The 26,430-nt window shown below is 47.2% G+C and overlaps 1 long non-coding RNA gene across 1 annotated transcript; it reads right to left on the bottom strand.

Annotated features, from left to right (window-relative positions):
* Positions 1-21,842: 21,842 nt before the first annotated feature.
* On the bottom strand, positions 21,843-25,137 carry LOC119627184 (uncharacterized). Its single transcript, XR_005243242.2, has 2 exons — positions 23,473-25,137; positions 21,843-22,288 (listed from the first exon to the last, which is right to left on the bottom strand). It is a non-coding gene; the product is annotated as an uncharacterized lncRNA (long non-coding RNA).
* Positions 25,138-26,430: the final 1,293 nt, after the last annotated feature.

Genomic DNA, 26,430 nt, shown 5'->3' with positions numbered 1-26,430 from the left:
CACTGAAATCAGATCTTTATCTGTGATGTAAAAAGAAATCTCAAATGGATTAAAGACTTAAATATTAAAGTCAAAACTTGGAGAATACGATATAGGAGAATATCTTCATGGTCTCAGAGTAGAAAGGAATTACTTAAAACAACCCATAACAGAAAAGATGAACACATTTGCAGCATTAAAAAAATATTGCTCATCCAAGCTCTGTAACAAAATTCAAATAAGACATGAATTAGCAGAAGGTATTATCAACACATGACTGACAAAAGATCTAGAATATATTAAAATTTCTAATAAGATGAAAAAGCTCCCCAATAGAAAAAAATACAAAAGAAAGCACTTCGCAGAGGAAGCACAAATACCCAATTAATATGTGAAAAGCAACTGAACCATATTAGTAAATAAACGATTGTAAACTCAAACCATTGTAGGATATTGTTTAGTGTTACCCACCCACTGACAAGAAATTAAAATACAATATAATAAAGTGGTATCAGAGACATGGAACAATTCCTTAATATTACTGGTGGGGGCTCAAAATGGAACAATCACTTTGGAAAAAAATTGACGTTATTTAATGAATAGATTGAAGATGCATGAATTCAAAGATTCAGCAATTCTACTTCAAAGAAAAACCCTTGTATAAAAACCCTTGAATGCGAGGAAACATATAAGAATATCCATGGTGAAATTGAATGTAATGTAAAGAATCACTGGAAAAAACTCAAAAGTTCACTGGCAAGAAAACGAATAAATGAATTGTGACATAATTTATACGATGCAATGCTGCACGCAGTGAAAATGAACTAAGCAAGCTGCAGGCACCAACACAGATGAATCCGGCCTAATTTGGAGCAGAATATGTCACTCACAGAAGAATACACACAGCATGACATCATTTTTGTAAAGTTCAAAAACATGCAAATTAAACAATGTGTAGAAACATGCCTATTATCAAACTCTAAAGAATAGCAAAGGATGATAAACAGAATTCAGTACAGTGGTCTCCTGTGGGGAGGGAGACGGGGGCGTGGGACTCAGGTAAGCACGCAATGCCTGGCAGGCACTGATACATGGACTGTCTCTTTTTTGTTTTTGTTTGAGACAGAGTCTTACTCTGTCACCTAGGCTGGAGTGCAGTGGTGCGATCTGGGCTCACCGCAACCTCCATCTCCAGGGTTCAAGGGATTATCCTGCCTCACCTTCCTGAATAGCTGGGATTACAGGCGCGTGCCACCACACCCCGCTAATTTTTGTATTTTTAGTGGTGATGGGGTTTCACCATGTTGGCCAGGTTGGTCTCGAACTCCTGACCTCAAGTGACCTACCCGCCTCGGCCTCCCAAAGTGCTGGGATTACAGGAGTGAGCCACCGCGCCCGGCCGCATGGACTGGTTCTTAAGCCAGCAGTCAGGGCCTTGGCCTTCACTTACTACTCGTGGAACCTTTCTACCCTGTGTTCTTTAACACCGCCCCCTGGTTCTGCAGAACAGAAGGAAGAAACAAATGACCCAGACTCAGATACATCTGCGTGAAAATATGAACATCAAGGAAAAAAGGAAGAGCCTTAAAGCTTCAGAGAGAAAAATATGCAAATGTTTACACCTTCAAATGAACAGGAATCCAGACTGGGATCAGGCGTCTCCACAGAAACACCAGATGCTGGGAGATAATGAGGCAGTACCTACGATGTCCCCGTTCAGCTGAGCAGCAGGGATGGAATCAGAAAAGCCTCACGTGACCCCCTTGAATTCATGATGTGGGGCTGGTTTGTTGTTGCTGTTGCTGTTGTTGTTGCTGTTGTTTTTTTGTTTTTTGTTTTTGTTTTTTGCCTGTCTCTGAGTGAAACTTAGGGCAAATCTTATGATTTTTCTTATTCTTGTCAGAGATAAGTGGTCGCCAGCCACTTACCTCTAGGTCATTTGCCTAGCTTCTCCTTTTTTGGGCTGAGGTCTGCAGAGGTGACCTCAAGCGGGAGACAGAGGCATGACCATTGCTTTTCTTTCCCTACTTCCTGCTCATTGCAGTTTCTCACATTTTGGGAATGGAGCAGGGGGAGGGAGAAGACCCAAGAAGTCAGGAGGGTCCTGACCTGGCTGGATGGATCCAGTTTTAGTTTGGTTTGGGCAGGTGTTTAAAGATGCCTCTTTTTCTGGCGATGTTGGTGAGTTTGCTGGAGGTGTCCCCTGCCTCCCTATTAGGGATCTCTTCCTGTAATTCCCTTTATGAGGGTGAGCATGGCTTCTCCCTGGCGGATCTCCCAAACCTTCCTTAGATCCCAGCACCTGTCGACCCCTCCAGGGGATCTCACAGACAGGACCAATGACAATCCAAGTGCCCTCTCTGGCACCAGCCCCAGCGGGTCCAAGGATGCCCTCAGGCATCATCAACTTTGGGAGTGAAGGCTGCTGGTGCAGGGAACTTACCTTGCTCTGCTCTCCAAGTAGGTAGTGCTTGACCTCCTGATTTTCCAAGTGGGCTCGCTGTGTCCCCCAGACTGCAGAAAACAAACCCTCTGAGTTTATTTTCTATCTTTGCTTTAGGTGAAGGGGTGGAGCACCCCCCCCAGGAGGAAGGACTCCCAGCACACCAAGAACACTCCAGAAACAGCCTCCTCCCTTCTGCAACCTCTAACCCTTTCAAGCTCTCTGTGTGGGTGTCTATGGATGAGGGATGTTGAGAGTTATAAAGTCATATTTCTCTATCTTCTTTTGAAAACTCTTGCTTGGGCCAGGAGTGGTGGCTCACACCTGTGATCTCAGCACTTTGGGAGACCGAGGCGGGCAGATCACCTGAGGTCAAGAATTCAAGACCAGACTGGTCAACATGGTGAAACCCCATCTCTACTATTTTATAAAAATTAGCTGGGCATGGTGGCACGCGCCTGTAATCCCACCTACTCGGGAGGCTGAGGCAGGAGAATCACTTGAACCCGGGTGGTGGAGGTTGCAGTGAGCAGAGATTGCGCCTTTACACTCCAGCCTGGGCGACAGAGCAAGACTCTATCTCAAAAACATAATAAAAATAAGTAAACAAATAAATAAATAAAAACTCTTGTTTGGTGGCCATGGCGGGCAGAATAAACAGCCTTCTCCCCTGAGTCCCCTAGAGAAGTCCATTTCCTAATCCCCGGAGCCAGAGGATATGTCCCCTTTCTTGGCAAAAGGGACTTAGAGGACGAGATTAAGAAATTTGAGATGGGTCGGGTATCCTGTACTATCCAGGTGTGCCCAATATCATCACACCAACCTTTCTAAGGGAAGGTAGCAGAAGAGCTGGTCAGAGAAGGGGGCATGAAAAAGGAGGGGAGTTCCAGGTGATGCCAGGGCTGGCCTGGAAGGTAGAAGAGGCCAAGGAAAGCAGGTGGCCTCCAGAAGCTGGAAAGGGCAAGGAGACAGCTTCTCCCCAGAACCTCCAGGAGCACAGCCCTGCTGTTGCCTTGATTGTAGCCTGGTGAGACGCACCTTGGACTTTTGCCCCCAGAATTGCACGATAGTATGTCTGTGTTGCTTTAAGCCACCAATTTGTGGTCCTTTATTACAACAGCAATAGGAACTAATACAGTGGCCTTGCTCTACCCTTTGGAGTGTGGTGTCTATTTTCTTCAGGTCTCAGCCAAAACTTTCATTGGAAATAATTTTGAAACCAGAATTTTGTATCCAGCCAAACTGTCATGAAGATTAAGGGACAATAAAGATATTTTCCTACGTGGGAGTAGTAAAAATGTTTATTTCCAACACCTTAAAAGAAACACACATATATACACACACACAACTAAAGGACGTCCTCTAGCAGAGTGAAAAGAAACGTGTTAAAGACAAAAGCTTGAGGCCCAGGTAACTATGGAACTAATTCAGGTGTGTAGGGGAAATAAATGTCAGGATTACAGCCTTGCAGGAGGTCTAGAAAGCAGGAGAGAAAGTAAGAAGTTAAAGAATAAAGGTAGTTTCTGTTCAACAAACTGATAACTAACAGGAAGATCTTATTGCTGTGTTAATGAAAACATCTATTTTTCTGTCAATAATGAAAAAGGAATTATTAATGGAAAACCAAGGAAATAAAATCTGCACAAGGTCATTGTGATGGCTGCTGCAGGTTAGCCTGCCCAGCTCCGTCCGCCCTGCTGTGCCCTGGAGTCCAGCGTCTCTCGCAGTGCGGTCCTTGGACCAGCTACGCAGCATCGCCTGGGAAATCGTTAGAAATGCTCATTTCCAAGCCCCACCCCAGATCCGCCTGTTTAAGTTTGGGATCCACTAGTGGCCTAAGTGTGTGTTGCAGGTGGGAAAGCCGAAGGCTATGAGTGTTTCCCAGACTCCCTCACAACCTGGGATCATCCTGTGGCCTAGCTCCTGCCAGGCTGATGCCCATGGCCTGCCGATGTGGACGGGAGGAGTCTGCGGGAGGCTGGATCCGGCTGCCAACACAGAGAGCTGTTGGTTTGTCTGCAGCAGGGGCAGGCAGATGGCCTGCTAGCTGGCCTCTGTTTCATGGGTGTTAAGAGACTGGGTACGGGCCACCTGTGGTGCTGGCATAGACGGTACATGAGACAGTGAGATCCCACAGCCCATGGAAGGAGTGCAGTGGATTCTGACCCCCAGATAGAAGGCAAGACAGTACGGCTTGGAGGCTCAGAGTTGAGGCAGTGGCTTCCTGGTTCTTGTTTGCCTAGTTGTCCCCCCCTTCCCTGGGCAGCTTCCTTGGTGGGCTGGCTTTAAGAGTCATTTCTGGAACCTAGGCCTTGAGCCTGGGCTTCCAACCCTCCCAGCAGTTTCGTAAGCCCATAATTTCACGTCTCAAATTCCTTTCTGCTTAAACTAGCTGGAGTGGGTTTTGTTCTCTGGAACTGAACCCTGACAAGTAAAAAGATCGTGGTTCGAATATGTGGATCTAAGATGAGATGTGACATTGACACTGACGGAATCCACTTGACCTGTGTGCACGGAATGCTCTCCTACCAGAATCGTTTAGTGGGGCTTGAAGCCCTCATGGGCAAGTGACACACGAGGATCCTCATTGCTGGATGTGAATCCCTCCACAGTCAATTTTCTGCGTTCATGACAGTCAACATTCTTCTACTAACTCGGTGCATTGCAAGAGAAAATAAAAAGGGGATTTTGGGACCCATTTTGTGTCGACAGTCTGCTCAGGAATCTCCCACCAGACAGCGGGTCAGAGGGGAGGCAGCAGGAAGTGTTGTGGTGGGTGGGTCACCCGCTGATACAGAACTGCTCCCGACATTGCACCAGACAAGACAGAACCCCCAATATCAAGATGTGGGCTTTAAGTCCAGCTGATTGCAGGCATCGATGCGGAACAAGCCCATGGTATTCAGCTGCTGCAGTGTATTAATAATTTTAAGTATCAGATTTGGCCGGGAGCAGTGGCTCAAGCCTGTAATCCCAGCACTTTGGGAGGCCGAGACGGGTGGATCATGAGGTCAGGAGATCGAGACCATCCTGGCTAACACGGTGAAACCCCGTCTCTACTAAAAAATACAAAAAACTAGCTGGGCACGGTGGCGGGCGCCTGTAGTCCCAGCTACTCGGGAGGCTGAGGCAGGAGAATGGCATAAACCCGGGAGGCGGAGCTTGCAGTGAGCTGAGATCCGGCCACTGCACTCTAGCCTGGGCGACAGAGCGAGACTCCGTCTCAAAAAAAAAAAAAAAAAAAAAGTATCAGATTCAACTCACGTTTTAGATTTCCTTGATTCCTTGTCAGAAGACATTGATGGAGGTCACACAAGTGTGAGGTGACAGTGAATATGAGATACGGGATGAGGGGTCCCTCCCCAGCATGGTGTCGCCACCTTGTTTGGGGGAAGCACCTAGTAATGGAAACATATGGAATTATGTTTTCATCTCTACAAAGCAAATGACACTACTTTGCAGAAAACAGTACTTGTCTAATGATAGTATTATAACCTTTATTGGCTTTAGCTTTTAGAATTAACCAATAGGCGATTCAGTCATCAATTCACGATTTAATTAATGGGAATCCATGATAGATACAGAACAAAACTGAGTAGGCTAAGACCTGACAAATGAAAAGCCAGGGTGGGTGGGGGCTGGGCAGACGGAGGAGGAGGTGCAGGTGGGGGAACATAATTTCCTTCACCTTACATAATAGGAAATTAGAAAATGCGCCTGTATCATTGGTAGAACAAGAGGTGGAGGTTTCTGTATATTTTTAGAGCTAAAGATATTAAATTAATGAAACAAAAACTGTTGTTCTAACTAAACAATTCTGGAAGGAAGATAAGGAAGGTAGGAGATGCTGTGAGCGAAGTGATTCATCTTTGAGTGGGGACGTAACCGACAAAACAGAGGCAGACCTGTGTTATTCCCGTCATGGTGGGACAGAAGAACCTTGGGACCAGACTGGAGGGTGGGGACAATGGGAGACATTGAATTTTTAAAATATCACTCCTGATTGTTTGATTTTTAAAAACCATATGTGAATACGGTTCTCTCTCCCTCTTCCTGTCTCTGTCTCTCTCTTTCTGTCACACACCCAAACACCCTATGGATCTTACAAAATAAAAAGCAGCTGGTCTCTTTCAAAATCTGGCCTCTTGAAATGTGGAGCTGCGGGGATGGGGCGGCGGAGGGAGAGGGCAGCAACACACCAGGGGTTAAAGTGGAGACCCTCAAGACGGCTCTCTGATCCCAAAGTAAGCGTCAGAACGTCCTTACCCACAAAGCATGCTAAAAGCCCAGGTTCAGAAGTTGCTTCTACTTCTGTCATTCTGTGTGCATGTCTCCCCCTGTCGGAGGGCGGTGCCCAGTTCAGGGTCACGTGCAGGCCACTGGCACGTGTGAGCATGCTTCATGGCCCATGTGCAGCCACCCATCTGCAAAACCTTGGGAAAGGTTCTCTGATCCGTCCTGGTTGTTTGCTTTGTTTCTCTAAATAACAGCAGATTACCTTTGCACAGCCTTTTAAAAAATTTTTTTTTAATTTTTTTTTTTTTAATTTTTACTTCCAAAGTGTGTTTATAGCGCTTAGGCCATGTGACCTCGTTAACCCCTGTGAAGCCATCCCGGAAAGGCCAGCTGTACCTGGGGCAGGGCCAAGCAGGGAGAAGGCGGGGTCCAGAGGGCCTGAGACTCTTCACAGGGACTGGGGAAACGGCGAGACTCAACTTCTGCTTCAGGGACCAAAGCATCCCTGGGAAGAGGAGCCTGGCAGCAACAGCTGGAGGCAGGAAGGCCATGACAAACTGTCCCAGTGACCCGGCAGGAGGCCATGAGCCGGCAGAGAGAGAGAGCTGTAGTGGAGGCAGAGAAGGAATCGGCTTTCTCCTGGGTCTGGGAACAGCATCGTAGCCGACTTTGCCTCCTCTAGGACCTGCCCGGCTGCCCGCCAGAATGGTGCGTTTACAACTGCGGTTCCGGGGGCAGGTGTCGACGTGGGCCCAGGGCTGGCCTCGCACGCCCCTCATCCCTGTGATGGTGACTGAGGTGTAGCGTGGACTGCAGAACCCCCATGCAAGACCTCGGCCAGGCCTGCAGCTGGGGCCAGTCCCACCGGCCCTGGGGTCTTCAGTCTGCCTTCTTGGACGATCTCCCCATTCCATCAGCTGAAGGTTTTCAGAAGTTAAATTCAAAGTTGCTGGTAGTTTTGAGTCACTTTTTTTTTTTTTTCAATAGCGACTCTTGAGTGAAAATTAGGCTGTTGTGTGGGTGGCTGTTAAGGGTGCTTCATTTCCACATCGGAGAGCTGCCCACACAGCAGATTTTAGTAGCACTTAAAGTGGGACCTGATTTTGCCTCTCAGCTGCTACATTAAAATAAAATGCCCTTAAGCTGATTATAAAGATACTAATTTAAATGCATGGATACCATTTCCTGGGAGGAGAAATGTCTTCATTGATTCGGAGACCTCATGTCCCCTAGGGGTTATGCCACCTTCTAGCACTCTGTAGCAGAGATGGCTCAGCAGGGCAGAGGGGTGGATGCAGAGGTGCACTGGGCAGTGAGTCCTGACTCTGTTGTTGGCTTGCTGTGTGGTTTCAGTGAGTCACTTCTCTTGGCGTCTCAGCCTCTGTCCACGTGGGGACATTCACCCCACTTGTTCACCTGACCATGTTACCACGAAGGTGGGATGAGTGACCCAGTGGCAAACCCTGGGCACCTGCTGAGCAGTCCTCTATGAATCACCGTTCCTCACCCTCCAGGTGGGCCGCGGCATGGCAGGGCAGCCACCATCACTGCGTCAGACCAATTTGGTTCAACCTTTATGTAACAAAGTTGTGAGTTGTTTTGCAGTTGCCATGGACACCCAGGTTGAGGGTCACATAACCTGAGTATGCCCGGATGAACCAAGCATGCACCCATGGGCAGAACCTAAGTGCTCGGACCTAGGAGCAGGGACTGAATTAAGAAGCGGATGGTATGCAGCAAGATCCAGGATCCAATCAGATTGAGCCCTGGGATCACCCCATCGCATGATCCAGTCAGATCACGCCTCCAGGCATCACATTATTGTAAGATCCAATCAGATCACACTTCATTACCCTATGCTTATAAAATCCAACCCAAACCCCAGCTTGTGGAGACAGATTTGAGTGTTTCCTCCTGTCTTCTGTTCAGTTGACTCACAGTATGCCTTCCTCACTGCAAAAAGCCAGTGCTTTTGTGTTTGGCTTTCTGTTGTGTGGGTGCAAATGGACACAGTTGGGTTTGGTGACACCACTGCTCTTGCATTTGCCCCCATCCTGAATTTTCTCTTAGCTCCTTTGGAAGAACTTCATGCTTTCGCCTCCCTTCATTCAGTCTGTTACAACAGCCTCCTAACTAATCTTGTTTCTCCTTATTTCACCTTCCAGGTAGTTGCCTGAGAGCTCTCTATCATGCAGGGCTAAGCATGTGGCTCCCAGCTTCAGAATCTTCAGTCTGGCATTCGAGACTCTTTTTGCTCTTCATCCCTGTCTGCAGCGGTTCTTTTCACCCTTCTATGTGAAGCCTTTGCAGCCCCCTGCTGGCAGGTGAAGGTACTGAATTCCTTGAGCAGGCAGGGGGAGGGGCTTGATCCCTTGACTTCCCCGTGGCACCATGGACAGCCTCCATTGTAAACTGCTTCCTGTGTGATATGATTTGGATATTTGTCCCCTCCAAACCTCATGTTGAAATGTGATCCCCAGCATTGGAGACGAGGCCTGGTGGGAGGTATTTGGATCATGAGGGCGGACCCCTCAAGAATGGCTTGGTGCCATCCTCTTGGTGATGAATGAGTTGTCACTCTGTTAGTTCACACGAGAGCTGACTGTTTAAAAGAGTGTGTCACCCCTCCCCTGTTTCTTTGTCTCCCTCTCTCACCTCTGCTCCCCCTTTGCCTTCCCCCATGATTAAAAGCTTCCTGAGGGCTTCCCCAGAAGTAGATCCTGTTGCCATTCTTCTTATACAGCCTGCAGAACCATGAGCCAAATAAATCTCTTTGCTTTATAAATTACCCAGCCTCAATTATTCCTTCATAGCAATGCAAAACAGACGAACACGCTATCATCCCAGATAACTCTGATTACCCATCCCTCCCCACTAGGCTGTGAGTTTCTGGAGAATAGAAGCCAACACCGACCCATCGTGGTGTCCCTTGTAGGCACTCGGGGTGTTTGTTGAGAGAACGAATAAATGGGTGATTTAAGGTATCTTTTTTGTTGGGAATGTTCTTCTCTTTCTGCTGAGCTTTCTAGATTCAGCTAGCTGTAGGCCACATCCTCTGAGGAAGAATTCTTAGGAATTCCTTCAGGGAAACGTGACTTCCTGTAGGTCCCTGGGTAGACTTCTCTCTGAGCACACACAAAGGTTTATTTCACTGAGTTGCTTATATGACCCTGGTGTTTCCCCGGCCAATTCCAGTTTCCATTCCGTAGGATGAGACCCTATCACTTTGTGGGGGACAATTTTGATTTAGAGTCTTTTTGTCGCTAGAACTTGAGATCTAATCAGGGTCCTGGGGGAAGAGTCCCTCATGGCTTTCTCTAACAAAGATAACCCCACACCACTATACACAGAGGGCTGGGGATTGTGGATGCCGTGGTTTGAATATTTGTCCCTGCTAAAACTTGTGTTGAAACCTGATCCTCAGTGTTGAGAGGTGGAACCTTTGAGAGGTGCTTGGATCATGAGGCTCTGCCCTCATAAATGGATTAACCCATTCATAGAATGATGGAATCATGGTGTGAACTAAAAAGGTCACAAAATCTATAAACTTAGAAAGGAGGGTTTTATTTCTGAAGAAGGGTACCACGACCTGCAGGCAGAAACTGGAGCCTACGGCTGAACGGAAAAGCAATCCCTTTAGGGAGGAAGTTACGAGACAGGAATTTGTGCTGAACGTGTGGGCTAAGTGTACCTATTCAGCAGGCTATAGGAGGAGCTATGAATATTCACAAGGGGGAAGTGGGTACATGCATAGTAAGTCAAAATGTATGTTACACACATCCCATGTTCTCTTTGCGATGGAGAGGGAGAAACTTTTAAATGTGTTATAATTAGGCCCTATACATCAAAAGGTGAAGCGGAGACACGAAGACCCTCTGTGTGCAGCTCTGCAGACTGGACGGAACGATTCCATGGCCAGTGGGCTCTTATCAAAAAGGAATGCTGGTTGGGTGCTGCGTTAAAACTGCAGAATGGAGGATGGGTATCAGCAGGTTGGTTGACATCAACAGCAGAGCACATCTTTCAAAAGGGTTGGTTTCTGTTTATCCCTAAGGAAAGAAAAGTGGTTAGTGAAGGAGTGGGGAGAAAGAGGCAGATCTAACCTCCTGTCCTGTCATGGCTGGGAGCTCAGGTCTTTCTAAGGTTTTTCTTCAGTCCCCTTGGCTGAGAGGGGGTTTCTTCCATCAGTTGAGGGACTTAGGATTTTATTTTCTTTTGCAATGGGTTATCATGAGAGGGGAACTGGTGGCTTTACAAGAATAGAGAGACCTGAGTTGGGACACTCAGCCCCTTCACCGTGTGATGCCCTGCATTGCCTCAGGACTCTGCAGAGTCCCCACCAGCAAGAAGGCCTTTGCCAGATACAGCCCCTTGACCTTGGACATTGCAGCCTCTAGAAATGTAAGAAATAAATTACTTTTCTTTATAAGTTACCCAATTTCAGGCATTCTGTTATAAGCAAGAGAAAATGGCTAAGACAGTGGAAACATGCTCCATCAATCAGTCTGTCCTCTGCTGAGGTTTGCAAGGATGATAGCCCCATCCCAAGCGCACCCTGGCCCCCACCCCATCAGCTTGTACCAGGTCAGTACCACTGGATTACAAGATGAGGCACACTCTTCTTTCCAAAGGAGAGGAGGCAAAGCCTAGAGGGCATGGCAAGGCTGAAGCAGGACCACTGCTTCCTGAGGGCTTCCCCAGAAGTAGATCCTGTTGCCAAACTGCTGTGCTGGTTACCTGACTGTACCCTGTGCTGCCTTGAGACAATGCTTCACCAGCAGGTGCTCCCCTGACGCCTGACCTATCTCTTTCACCTCCAGCTCTTCTCTGCCTAGATGCTCAGGCATAGCAGGCTGGGGTGGTTGGCTCTAGGTCCATGGGCAGAAGGAAATGTGAGTGTTCCAGTTCTGGTTCCATTTCCTCCTTAGAGAAAGTGGTAACTGACTTGCTTAATAAAGTCAACTAGAAGTGAGCACACCTTACCAAGGGCACGCATTCGTATTTCTTGGAGGCACCATGGTCTAACCTCAGAGATAGGAAGGTCTGTGTCTCCCTTTGGCTCTGGGTTTGCCCCTTTTTGGAACGACAGACCCCAGTGATAGAGTTTTAGGCTGTTTCCTGCCTGGCTGGCCTGGCTGCCATCCCAGAGGAACAGCATAATTGTTGATGACTTGTCTCTTTGATACCTGGTGAAATGGGTCCCATTTCTGATGTGCTCATTCTGATTAAATTCTACTATCTTCCTTTTCTCTAATGAGGGCGACGGCATTCCATTTGCTAGTTTGTTCTACCATCTATCTGTTTCCTCCACTGGGCTTGAAGGCAGATGCATCATTTATTGCTCACCATATTCCCAAGGCCCAACAGAAGACTTGATCCAGTATAAGTACTCCCTTGATGTCTGTGGAATGAATGAAGGAAAAAATGAATGCTGGGGAACAGAGGTTAAAAATCCATGAGGAAGAAGAAAAAGGAGGTATGCCTGTGAAGATGGGGTTCCTTGCCCAGCCCAGCCAGCCTGGGGGATGAAGGAGACAGGGAGACTGTGTGGCTAGAGACGGAACTGGGTACCGCTATGTGACGGTGCTCCGTAGCCTCCAGATGCACGCTGCGGCCTTTCCTGGCCAACCCTCTCCATCTTTTCCCAAGCCAGGTGGTGGAGGAGCTGACAGCTGTGAGCAGGATTGCTCCGGGCAGACCTGAAGCCTGGACTGTATGCCCCCTGAGATTTTCTACACAGCAAGAAGTCACCTGCTGTTTCTGAGAACTGATAGGTTTTCCTCCCCAAAACCAAGGGAAGGGGTCTCTACAAGAATTGTTTGTAAATTCCAGGGATGCCTGCAGGCAGGGGAGACTGCATTCTGCCTTCTGGGGGCATCTGTTCAGTTGCTGGCTGATCGGTCTGATCTGACGCTGTGAGCAGGAGAAAAGAGAAGCAGAGATGGCAGGGTATGATGGGGAGACGGTGGCGTGGCCTGGATCTCCACCAGTGGGAAAGGCTACTTGAGCCAATGTGCATTCAACAGACTTGGAGGAAGGTGTCTAGGCCTGAGCTGTATGGCTGGTGCCTGACTGCTTGCGGGACCATCCCTGGGGTTAAAGAGACTGAGCTGGAGCCATATGAACTATTTTGGGAGGAGCAGGGAGAGAGCCCCTTAAGATCTTCATGGGAACCCAGGCAAGCACTAGCAAGAGCAATAGCAACACAGAGAGCACTTCTAGGCATTCAGGTTGGGCCAGAGAAGCCACAGGCCCTCACATAAGGAAACCTCTCTGGTCCTCCCTCGTCTACCCCAGAGAGGCGAGCCATGGAAAGCAGGCTCTGTGTCCCCACCCAAATCTCATGTTGAATTGTAATCCTCAGTGTTGGAGGGACCTGGTGGGAGGTGACCGGATCATGGAGGTGGATTCCCTCTTGCTATTCTCATGACAGGGAGTGAGTTCTTATGAGATCTGGTTGTTTCAAAGATTGTAGCGCTTCCTCCTTCGCACTCTCTCCCCTGCTCTGCCGTGGTAAGATGTGCTTGCTTCCTCTTCATCTTCCACCATATTGTAAATTTCCTGAGGCCTCCACAGCATGCTTCCTGTGCAGCCTGTGGAATTGTGAGCCAACTAGCAGTACGAGAACAGACGAATACAAAAGTAAGCCATTCCAGGTCAATTCCTTTCTCAATAGGTGGGTTGGATGTTGCACACTGGAAAACAGAGACGTGGAAACCCCATCATGCAGGTCTTGTTCATGCTCTCCTCTCACCTCCCCAGGAGCCGTGTGAGCTGGAGACCATTGGCCCCATTCTTACCCGGATGAGCACTAAGGTCCAACCTTGGCCAGGGCCACACAGTGGGCAAGGAGCAAAACAGAGAATTCAAATGCAGAGCTTCAGACTCTATCACCTACCCCACAGGTATTAATGCTTATTGAGCACCTATTATGTAACTTTTGCTTTTCATATCTCTCTCTATCCCAGCTGGGAGAAATAAATTCATTTTCTTTATAAATTATGCAGTTTCAGAGTAATTTATAAATTGCATTATTTTACCAGGAAAGAAACTGAGTCTCAGACAGGAAGACATTCACGTATGCGAGCATGGTGCTAGCCAATCGGAGGTTGGACTGGCTGAGCCAGTTAGTCTGACTCCAAATCCAGTGTTCTTCCCAGTATTCCCCAGCTGCTCCATCCAGAGACCTGCAGGATTCCTTGAGCAGAACCTTGCTTAGAAGGTGGGGTCTGATCCCGACAGAAAAGAATTGTGTTGATCTTTGGGCTTGGCTTAAAATTCAGTCATCTGAACTTTTCTCTGATTTTGAAAACTGCTCTCCACTCAAGCCCTTGCTGCTTGGTCTGAAACCACAGGGTGCCTGCAGTGTAGACAGAGAACTGGGCTGAATCAGACAAACCCCTGGCCCTCCAGTGCTCATGAGTGAGCTGTTTCTGCAGGGTCTCCTTGCCTTCTGAAGATGGATTTGGGACAGCACGGTTAAAAAGCAACAGCATTTGGTCTTGGGAATGCCACTTTAAAATCCCTTAAAAATAAATACACAGGCTCTTTATCTTCGTTGAAATCTTGTCTCCATGGCTCTGGGTGGGAGAGCCCCTCAGAGCCTGCTGCCTGGGCTGAGCTGGGAGGTGGGCATTTCCCTGGGCAACTGGAATACAGTCATGGATACTGCTTGTAAGGGCTTTAATTACAAGTTTTCTGGCATAAAAGTTTGCCTTTAAAAATAGAAACCATGCCAGCAAATACATAATATTTGCTTTGAAGTACTGAATTCCCAGAATTAGGTTTCGGCTTTTCCTTCATGGAGGGCTACAGATCCTTGGAGTCCCTCTTGCTCTTCTGAGGGAACCATATTATTTAGTTCTACTCTCCAATTCCTGACTTCAACTTTTTCCTCACTTTTAATTTTTAAACACTGCAGCTGTAAAGTGATAGCAATGGTCCCATCTATGAAGTCAGAAGCTCGGGTCCATGTCCCAGCAACTTTGGTTAGTAAATGTGTGACCTTGAGCGGCTCTCCTAACCTTTCAGAGGCTTTTTCTCTCCTTCTGTAAAGAATAAGGGTGCAGCGGCTCACACCTGCAATCCCAGCACTTGGGGAGTCTGAGGTGGGAGAATGCTTGAGCTCAGGAGTTCGAGACCAGTCTGAACAATATAGTAAGACGATTTCTCTACAACAAATGCAAAACTTAGCCAGGCTCAGTAGTGTGCGCCTGTAGTTCCAGCCACTCAGGAGGCTGAGGTGGGAGAATCGCTTGAGCCTGGGAGGTTGAGGCTGCAGTGAGCCAAGATTGCATCACTGCATTCCAGCCTGGGCAACAGGGTGAGACCTTGTGTCAAAAAAATAAAAATAAATAAATAAATAAATAAATAAATAAATAAATAAGAATAAGAATGAGGGCAGCATTGCAGAGCTGTGGAGGGGCATAAAGACTCAGTGGGCAAATCTGAAGCACTGAAGCCCATTAAACGCTTGTTCATTCATACAAACAAATTTCCTTTTGAAGCTCATCTTTCTTGTTCTATTCTCAGTCTTTATCTGTTGGGTATGTTTTTAGGTGTTGATTATTTTTTTTCTCTCTCTGAGATGAAAAAAACACACACGGCTTCCTTCCTTCCCTCTCCACCTTCTGTCTCTCTGCAAAGCTTCCTTTCATCTGTGCTTGCTTCGTTTCCCCCCTCATCTTCCTGAACCACCATCGTCCCTCCTGGAAGCCTTTGTCATTTACCTGGTTTCCGTTATTTCTCTTTAAGTAGCATTTAGCATAAGCCTCAATCTAGCAGGCACATCTTAGATGTTTTCTCATTTTGGTACAACCTTGTTTTTCTTCCTCCTACTTCCTCTCATCCAAAAGGATTTGAAAAGTTCCTAAGAAGTACTGAAATTGACTATATAGGAAAGTGGGGGCTGGAGCTTGGTTTCTCACCAAAGGTCTTAGTAATTTCTATTTTCGCTCTTCCATCTTGCTATTTGGCTTAGAGTGGGGGGCGGTGGTGAGAAGGGGCATTGGTGTAAGAACCGAAGTGTTGTACTTTGTCATCAAAATATATGAAAGCCCGTGGAAAAAAATCCCCTTCAGAACATTAGGGAGACACAGGCTTGGACATTGGAGAGGCCTCATTCTGAACCCCTAATGGCTACTTTGGCTTCCTTTACTTTTAAAGACCACAGTCTTTTTCACCATGTTTAAAGACATATGTTTAGATATTTAAAGCACCCAGAATTTACCTGGGAGGTAGGGAGCCATCTTCATTTTTTTCTAAATGGATTGCCCATTGTAACAATACCATTTGTTGATTAGTCTGTCTTTTTCCTACTGATTTGGAATATTATCTTTGTCATATGCTAAGTTTGTAATCTATAGATCTGCTTCTGGGTTCTCTGTTCTGTTCCATTGATTTTTCTATCCCTTTGCCAGTAATTACTGTTGGAAGGCTTGAGTTCCTGAGCCAGAATATTCATGGACACTCATAATTCACGTTTTTGGTTTTTTTTTTTTTTTAACAAGAATAAAAGGGTGGTTGCAGAATCCCTTATTCCTACAAACCATCTGGTATCCTCCAACACTTGGAAAAAATAATGTAAAGCAATAATTTAGACTTCTATTTGATTATTTTAAAAATCATTTTGAGCTCCCTTGTTAATAAGACAGTCGCTAAATCTTTGAACTGAAGAGAAGGAAAATTCCACATGTTTAATTTATGAGATGTTTGCTCCGTGGAGACTAGTTTATTTTCAGGTAGGGGAAAACAAACCGAACTTGGGTAAATTCTCTTATTTTTCAGTTCCGGCACTGATAATCAGTTTACCACAGCCATGCACCCTGCTCTGCATTTGAGGTGGGGTACAGCGATCTTCCATTCCTGTTCCTGAAGCTGCCTTTTGGATGTGCAATGAGCACCTCACAGTCACCTTCCAAGTGCCATTTGTCGCAGGTTCCTGGGGTTTGGAGTGGGGTTGGCCACAGGTCATCAGCTGTCACCTGAGCAGTTGCAACTTGCACTGATGTCTGGGAACTGAGGATTGTTTCAGAGCACACCTGTTAGGTTTCATGAATTTTTAAAAATTTTCCAATTTTGAAGAGTAAATAGAGATTTTGGAGCTGTTTGGAGGGGGAGCATGTATTGAGCACTTCATTTCTTCCTGAATACCTAGACACTTTACTTATGGGAATCAGTATAGTTCTTTTGATCCACAGGAGTAAGTGGATCATCCCTGGGAGGAAACTGAGACTGAGAGAGTTTCTGGAACTTGCCCCAGTCGACTCAATTCATAAGTAATGGAGCAGGAACCCAAAGCACCATCTATGAGACCCACATGCTTTCCACCCACCAGGTTTTTTCTGCTCACCAGTGACGGATTCACACTCTGCTTGGTTCCAGTCCCAAGAGTCCCACAACAGACTGTGACCATGACCGTGACTCCTCAGTAGGCTCAATCAAGGTCAAGGCCAATGCCTGTTATTGTTTCTGACATTTATTCTACATTTAAGGTAGTGAAATTGCCTTATTGATTTAGGCACAATTATATATCTGAGATGCCAGATGCATAATTTGATAATTCCTGTCTGTTCCCTTCCTTCTCTTTCTCTTATGTAATCATTCAGCACTCTCCTTGGAAAGAATTCAGTGATAATATGGAATTTCTGCCCTCTAGGAGCCTACAGTGCAGTGGTGTGTATAAGTGATCACAGTTGACGTTCACTGAACACTGTGTTTCCTAGGCATCATTCCAGGTGCTTTACATGTGTCCTATTGTGAACTCCTCTCAAGAATCCTATGAAATCAGTTTTAGTATTATGCCCATTTGGTATAGAAGAAAATGAAGGCACAGAGAGGTTGTGTAGCCTGCCCAAGGTCACACAGGTAGGAAGTAGCAGAGCCATGCTTTGAATCCAGGTGGTCTGATAGGAAGACCACACTCTCAAGCCCGGTGACCCATGACCCACAGTAGGGAGCAAAGGTGGAGGAGCATCTGAGGCTGCCTTGGGGTCAGAGATGTTTCATCTGGAAGATGAGTCTGTGAGGCCATTCTCGTTCACATTGCTATAAAGAAATACCTGAGACAGGGTAATTCATAAGAAAGGTTTAATTGGCTCCTGGTTCTGCAGGCTGTGCAGGAAGCGTGGTGGCATTTGCTTCTGGGGAGGCCTCAGGGAGCTTTTACTCATGGTGGAAGGTGAAGCAGGAGCAGGCGGTTCACAGGATGGCAGGAGGGAGAGAATGAGGAGGGGAGGAGCCACACACTTTTAAATGATTAGAGCTCCCAAGAACTCACTCCCTACCACAAGGAAGTACCAAGGGGATGGTCCTAAACCATCTGTGAGAAATCTGTCCCCATGATCCAATCACCTCCCACTAGGCCCCACCTCCAACACTGGAGATGACATTTCAACATGAGATTCGAACAAGGACATACATCCACACTCTATTGATTACTGGCTGGGCGTGGTGGCGCACGACTGTAATCCCAGCACTTTGGGAGGCCGAGACAGGCGGATCACCTGAGATCAGGAGTTTGAGTTCATCCTGGCCAACAAGGTGAAACCCTGTCTCTACTAAAAATACAAAATTAGCCCGGCGTGGTGGCAGGCACCTGTAATCCCAGCTACTTGGGAGGCTGAGATAGGAGGATCACTTGAACCTGGGAGGCGGAGGTTGCAGTGAGCCAAGATCCTGTCATTGCACTCCAGCCTGGGCAACAGAGCAAGACTCTGTCTCAAAAACCAAAACCAAAACCAAAACCAAAAATAAACAAGCAAACAAACAAACAAACCAAACTATATCAATGAGGAAGAATGTTCCAGTCACCCACAGGGGCTGGGGGCGGAAGGCTGTTCTGGCAAAAGGGACTGCACAGGCAAAGGCCCGGAGGTGGGAGGGTGTCTGATAGATTGATGAAGTCATGAGCTTCTCAGTGGTCATTTCATGTTCATGGTTTGCTGTGTCCTGGGATCATAATACCATATTTAATGAACCAGCTTAATCCTAGAAGAAATTTGAAACAATGAAGCACTTGAGGTTTGAGTGCAGGACTAGACTCGAGGTAGCCAATGAAGAAACATTTATTCACACTTGAAATATGACCTGCGCCTACAATCGTCTCTCCCAGTCTCAGCATGGGTAGAATGACCCACGTGAGCTCTTTGGGGTGAGCAGCCAGAAGAGAGTTAGGCTAAACAAACATGCGCTATGCCCAGGGCTATGCTGGATGACGGAGATTCAGCCACTCTCCCTGCCCTCCGGCGAGCCCAGCTAGCAGAGGGCACAGACCGATCAGCGAATACAAGATGGTAACACAGTGTGAAAAGTGGGCAAGGTGGGGTTTTGCAGGGAGCACAGCTGGGGAGCCTCTAACACCCCCTAACCCCCCAGCAGCATGTGGAAGGTTTCTCTTTCTCTCTCATTCTGTTTTGTTTTGTTTTGTTTTGTTTTGTTTTGTTTTGTTTTGTTTGAGACGGAGTCCTGCTCTGTTGCCCAGACTGGAGAGTAGTGGTGCAATCTCGGCTCACTGCAACCTCCGCCTCTCAGGTTCAAGTAATTCTTCCACCTCAGCCTGCCAAGTGGCTGGTACTATAGGCACGCATCGCCATGCCCGGCTAATTTTTGTATTTTTAGTAGAGACGGGGTTTCACCATGTTGGCCAGGCTTGTCTTGAACTCCTAACCTCAGATGATCTGCCTGCCTCGGCCTCCCAAAGTGCTGGGATTACAGGCATGAGCCACCCACCATGTCTGGCCTACCATAAGTTCTTGGTGGTCCTAGCCTCTAACTTCTCTCAGAACCATTAGTTTTCAGAATCATCACTGATGAACCTTCTCCCTTTAACCTCTGTGAAGGAGGGTCACTATGTACTGGTTACCAACTTGTCTGAGTTTTGTGAGACAGAAACTCACACACACACAGCAAGTTACACGAAGTGGATTTTTTTGTTATAGATAGGCAGCAAAAGACAACAGAAGCCTGGGATTCATGAGGAGCTGCTCCCCTGAGGCTCAGGAAAGCTGCCTGGGTGGATAGAGTTGTGTCTTCAAGTGGTCGAAGCTGGCCCTGGGTTTTATACCCTGGGGAACATGACTTGCCGGGCTAAAGTGTTGAAGAATTTCCTGTCTCTAGGGGCAACTGGGACAGAGCCAGACTGTTCTGGTTAGTCCCCCGTTATCTAACCAGGACATGCTGCGCTCCAGGACGTTCTAGTTATTCTCCGGCACTGCAAGTGAGAGAGCAGGAGAACTGGGTTAGTCCAAGGCCCAGGAGAACTGTCCTGCAATGCCAGTGAAGCTTTATCACCCAGCTGTGACTTTCTCACTTTTTAAACTTTTAAGTTCAGGAGTACATGTGCAGGTTTGTTACATAGGTAAACTCAGGTTATGGGGGTTTGTTGTACAGCTGATTTCATCACCTAGGTACTAAGGCTGGTACCCATTAGTTATTTTTCCTGATCCTCTCCCTCCCCACCCTCCGCCCTCCGGTGTGTGTCGTTCCACACTATGCGTCCGTGTGTTCTCACCATTTAGCTCCCATTTATAAGTGAGAACATGCAGTGTTTGGTTTTCTGTTCCTGTGTTAGTTTGCTAAGGATAATGGCCTCCAGCTCCATCCATGTTCCTGCAAAGGACAAGATCTTGTTCTTTGATGGCTGCGTAGTATTGTATCGTGTATATGTACCACGTTCTCCTTATCCAGTCTACTCTTGACAGCCATTTGGGTTGTTGATTCCCTGTCTTTGCTATTGTGACTTTCTTGAGAGCAGGATTCAGCATGATACCTCTCAGTACCCAGCCGATGCCGTCAGAGTTGTCCCAGAGTGGGAGCTGTCAGCCACCTCCAGGGCTTCCACAATGCCTGTGCACACTGTGACTGCCATGCTTTCTGGGGCCATGGCCTCTTCTCCTTCTTCATTCTACAACAGTTGCCCAACTGGCCTCCAATCTAGCCCCTTCCATTATTTTTCCTCTATGCTGCCAGGATAAAAACAGAGTGTATGCTTGTGTTCTCAAATGGGCTATACTACGATGAGCCCCTGTAACTGTCCAGCCTCATCTCTTGATTCTTTTACCTACCCCGCCCACCGCTACTCCAGACTGCAGTCGAACTGAAGCCGAAACACATTGAGCTCTCTCACCTCCAATCTTTCATTTCTTCTTCACCCTCTTCCTGGAATCCACCCTCCCACCACCCCTGACCCTTGGTGTCACCCTCTCTGGTCTCTCAGGATGCCTGCCCCTCCGGAGCGTGGCCTGCCTCCTGCAGTCCTCACACACCTCGCCCAGCTTCCTGCTCTCCTAACGCCATCACACTAGTCTAGCTGTTTATGATGCTGCCTGCCCCAGAGCTCTGGAGTCTGTGAGCACAGGATCAAGCCCTTGGTTTTCCCTGTGTCCCAGCATCTGGCATTGGCTTGGGTGGATGGTATGTGAATGGATGCATCTGCCATAGTCTCACGCAGCAAAGAGTGGGGCTCAGGCCTGTGTCCCCTTGGCCTCCTCCTTCTGCCGCAGCATCTGTGCCTGCACAGACTCGGCCTACGGATTCTGGGAACAGCCTCCTGTCTTCGCAGAAAACGGCTCAAAGCCCTCCTCAGATTTCATGTCCTCCCAGAAGGCTTCCCAGACGAGGTGGGCTGAATAAGGCTCCTCACCTCCCTCAAGCTTCCGGGATGAGAAATGCTCTTTCCTTCTCTGTCCCTCTAAGCCGACCAAATAAGAAAAATGTAGGGCCTAAAAACGGATACCAACAAGTCGAACTTCACCATAGAAGTGGAGTGAGTGAATATGTGTGTGGGTGTGAAAACTAAGCAGAACTTGAACCCACCATCTGGACATCTGTCCGGGGCCTTCAAGTCCCTCTACAACACACCAGGGAGAAAAGCTCTAAGACTTTTATGTATCCTTGGGGAAGGAAGAAAGGCTTGTCATATTAATTTTTTCTCAACCCCCTACTCCGGAAAATTTCAAATACATTTAAACATTGGGAGAATAGTAAAACAGGCTATCATGTACCCACCACCAGCTTCACCAATGATCAAGTTATTGCTCAGCAAATATAAATATCTATTCATTAGAGATTTAATGATTAATTTAAAACATCGATTGTATCAGATATTAACAGTAGATATTAATATTGTTAATATATTTAAATATTATTTATAAAAGTTAATTCAATTATTTATTACAATAATGTATACAATAAGGTTTAGAGTGTGTAACATTTATTAGGTTGATGCAAAAGTAATTGTGGTTTTTGCCATTGAAAGTAATGTGTTCTCAACACATAGCAACATCTCCAGTTACCTGGATCCAGGCCCAGTTCAAGAACATTCATGTCAGAGGGACAGAAGAGGTAACCTTCTTCTGTGCTTCTACAAGAGACAAGAATCCAGTAGCCCCCCTGGGATCGTCTAGTCGCTCCTTGGGTTTCACGAAACTCAAGAGGGGCCCACAAAATAAATGGCATGTAAATGTCAGCTGTTACTGGGGCATTTTGGCTTTTGGAAAACCTGGGAATGAGAGTCAGCCGATGTCGGATCTTAATAGCTGTGTCATTGGCCATGTGCATAACCTTTCTGGGACTTCATAGTTGTTGGTTTAAAAAATGGAGTAAGACCTGTTTTAGAGACCACGTGGGTTTCTGAGGAAGAAGGAAGAAAGAGGCGTAGTTAGGATTAATGTGAGGCTCAAAACCAGGGTCAGAGTCCGCATGCACCCCCACCTCTCACCCCACCCGGCTGCAGATAAACTGTGGGATGGTGGGAGAAATGTCCTGGAAAGGACTTTCTGCACATTGCTCCAGCCACAGCAACAATACCCAGAGACATGGCCTCAAGCCCCCTGGAGTTGGACCGTCTCTGATCTTAGAAGGGTCAGACTAGCACAGAACAGGCCAAAAAGAGAGCTGCTCTTTCCCATCTGCATTTAAATAGAGCGAGAGATGCTGAATGCATGAGGGCTCTCCAATGTTCCACGGCGGGGGAGTTGCAGCAGAAGGAGGAAGGAAAGGCCAGGGAAGAAGAAGGAGAGAGGTGGAAATCAGAGTGCCTGCGCCCGCCAGCAGGGATGGCACTACCCAGTGTTGGGGTCATGAATAAACGCAGACAGGCTCCACCTGGATGTCTAATACCTGTCAAGGGACAGCTGGGAGAGTTGTGAGCTGCTCACCCATCTGCTGGTTATCTGCATACACATCACACCCGAGGAGATAGTGAAAAGGAGTTGTTCTGACAGTTATTTAATTAGGGCTCAGCTATGAATATGCAACCCACTGGTAGCTAAATTGCCTTGTCTCATCAGTGCTTAATGACATGATTTCATTCCTATTTCATTACAAAAAAAAGATAGAAACTCTGACAGTGACCATCCCTGACGACAAATGAACACTACTGATTAGAAGCCACTGGTTTGGCTGAAAGCAGATGAGGGTTGCCTGGGAATCAGGCAGGGGGCGAAAAGGGGGGTGACAAGGGCCCAGGACACTATCAGGATGATGGGCATTTGTTATTGAGACCATGGCAATGGCCTCAGGAGTGCACTGTGTCAAATGCATGAGAGTTGTACGTTTTGAACACCTGCAGCCTCCCCTCCTCAATAGAACTGAAGATGGGGCCATGGGCATCATGACTGTTGAGACCCCTTCATCACTGTTCCCTGAGTTAGCCTCAGAAATCCTCCAAACTACACCTTGGAGGACTAGTTTTTAAAAATGTAACAATGTTAACAACAACAACAACAAAACCTTAAAAGCCAGGGAGACACAGGTGGAGCTAAGGTTTATAGAACCACCACATCTTTGCAAACATGGTGTCATTTGATGCTTACCGCAACTCTGTGAACCTGGAGGTGTTATGGCTCCCATTGTACATGAGACCCAGCGGCTCTGATAACTTACAGAATGTAGGTGGTGTCTGGTGGAGCCGGTCCATCCGTCCGGCAACAAATTCCCTCTGTTCTCTGAGCATCCCATGCTGCTAACTACGGTGCCACCTTCATGTGCAGGGGATCAAAGGACACGCGGGCCGCTTGCTCCTACTGCCCTCATAGATGTCTTTGTTTCTTCATGATCCTGCTTCAGGCCTTGGCATATTGTTATCATGTAAGCATAAGGTAAGCATGATTCTGCATCCTGCTGTTTTCATTTCACGTTGTTTGTCAATACTTTCCCATGGTGCTCATATTTATTTTGAAAGCCTTCATAAAACCCAATGAGTTGATGCCTTAGGATGATTTATTAACACTTAATCCTAGTGCTAGACAATGAGATTGTTTCTAGTATTTTGCTATACAAGTTACACAACACCCAAATTATCGTGCAGTAGGCAGTGACAGGGAGTGGATGAGAATACACTCCCCCAGTCAGGCTGCCTGGGCTCGCATCCCAGAACCACCGCAGAGTGCCGTGTAGCTTGAGGCAGGTGTTTTGACCTCTCTGTCCTTTGGTTTCTTAATTTATAAAGCAGCGATAATACTACCACCTCTCTGTGTCTCCAGGCCCCTAGAACAGAGAGACCTGGCTCCAGTAATGCAGGATCCTGGGTCCATGGCTTTCCCATCGCAGGCAGCCTCTCTTTTGGTGACCCCTCTTTTCTGTGGCTGCTGTGATAACCCAAACCGTAACTCTAACCCTAACCCTACCACAGAGGTAGTGGCTGGGAACAACACAAAGTGACTAGCTTACAGTTCTGTAGAGTAGAAATCCAGCACGCTTCTCACTGGGCTCAAATCAACGCACATCCCTCCGTGGAGGCTGCACGGGAGAATGGGAGCCTCACCGTTTGCAGCTTCTGGAGGCACTTGCTCATCCTCCTTCCTCCATCCTCAAGGCTGATAGTGTTGGATGAGTCCTCGTGTTGCTCTCTGATGGTTCTCTTCTGATTTCCTCGTCCACTTTCACGGATATTGGATTCATGCAGATAATCCAGCATAATCTCCCTACTTTAAAGTCAGGTGGTTAGAAACCTTCGCTCTATCTGCAGCCTTCATTCCCTCTTGCAGTGTGACTCAGCCTATCCACAGGTTCTGGGATTAGGATGTAGATATCTTTAGAGGAGTCGTTATTTGCCTACCACACACTGCTAGGGCTAGAAGCCTGGAAGCCATATATACCCCTGCTCCCTGGCTGGCCAGGTTCCAGCGAGAGTAGCCAAGGGAGACCTCTGCATCAGACTAGAAGGTGGGTGCAGGCGTGTGTGCATGGGCTGTTGCCTCCAGCCAGGGTGCTGATGGCCTTCTCATTGCTACACAGCACCCCCACCCCACCACCCCCTTTGCACCTGCAGCCTAGAAATAGACGCAGCTTCCTGATCACTAGGTCACACCCCTGTCCCATTTCCTCCATCACTGCTTCAACAACTTTGTCACAAGCTCCTTGCATACACGCCTTGGTTTCCTCCAGCCCCACACGAAGGAGGTGCCAGGAGGGCTGGGAACCGGGACAGAGCCCTGGAACACCTACCAGGTGCTGGGCACTTGTCATCTGTGGCTTCGTTTAACCCTCCCAACAGCTCTTATTTTGAAGATGGACCCACATGCTTCACTTAGGTCACCCAGGTGGTGTCTGCCAGACACTGTCTTGCCTTCCCAGGGGCCAGGCCTCGTCTCAGGGGGCACTGTGGCCTTTTGGGCTGTCTCCTGAGCCTCTCTCAGCTCCCTTTTGAGTTCTGTGGCCCTGAGAGTGGTCAGATCTGCCAGAGACCCCTCCCCAGGCATGTTGGGTTAGGGGCTCTCAGGAAGCCCCCTGTGTCTGGCTGCTTATGGCACCTGTGCTACAGGAACTGTCATGTGTGGACCCTTTATGATTAGAATATCTTGGTGATTCTCTAATTTATTGGAATAAGCTTTCACAAATGTTAAATGCGTCTCCCCCTAGTTCCTGTCTGTTCTATTCACACGGGATGGACTAGGGTTCGGTGTCCGACTGACCCAGGGGAACCCTGGCTCTAGGAGGCACACGCCCCCCTCTCCCTCACCAGCACAATAGGGTCACCGTACCTCCTCCTGGGGCTGCCTCAAAGATGAAATGGGAGGGCATGGAAGTGCCTAGTACCACACCTGACACTTGATATGTACCTAACACGTTATAGTTTTTTATGATTTTAAATTTTAGGTTTGTTGGGTTTTGCTGATTTTAATTTTCAGTGAAATAGCCAAATGCTCTTTTTCACTGAAATTTCTTCTATTGATTCCATTTTGAAGAAGCTCGCCTCTCTTAGAAGTTGAGGTAAATACTCAAATTTATTTTTAGCCAGTTCCTCTCTAATTTCACATATTTAAAACGATTTAACTCCCTCAAGCATCTGGAGTCTATTCTGGGGCATAATGTTAAATGAATTTCCAAATCCCTATGAAATTAACCTAACTTAATTTAATGAATAACTTTTTATCCCCTAGTGTTTGGTGTTGCTTATTTTAGTGTGTATTAGGTTCTTGTACGCAACAGAGTCTATTACGGGCTCTGAGGTACGGATTCACAAGCCATACAAGGACATTCTGTGGGTCTGAAAGCGCCATTCTGTAGCCTCAGATAGGGATGACAACTTGTTGAGTAACTAATTCTCAGAGCACATCCTTTTCTGCAGAGCTGAGGCCTATAGATGTGTTTCTTTTGTCTTTGGGAAGTGAGAGGACTGGAGAAATCAAAGGCAGCTATGAGTCATACCTTTCATTGTAGCCTGTCTTTCCTGCTTGGTGATTGCTGAATATTCCGTCTTTTTCCCTGGTTTAAAAGTTTTATGAGACACTGTCTTGGTGCAGACTCTGATTGCAAATTTTATCACAGAC

Source organism: Chlorocebus sabaeus, chromosome 14, assembly GCF_047675955.1.
Source record: "Chlorocebus sabaeus isolate Y175 chromosome 14, mChlSab1.0.hap1, whole genome shotgun sequence".
NCBI lineage: Eukaryota > Metazoa > Chordata > Mammalia > Primates > Cercopithecidae > Chlorocebus > Chlorocebus sabaeus.
This window is presented reverse-complemented; position numbering and strand designations above follow the sequence as displayed.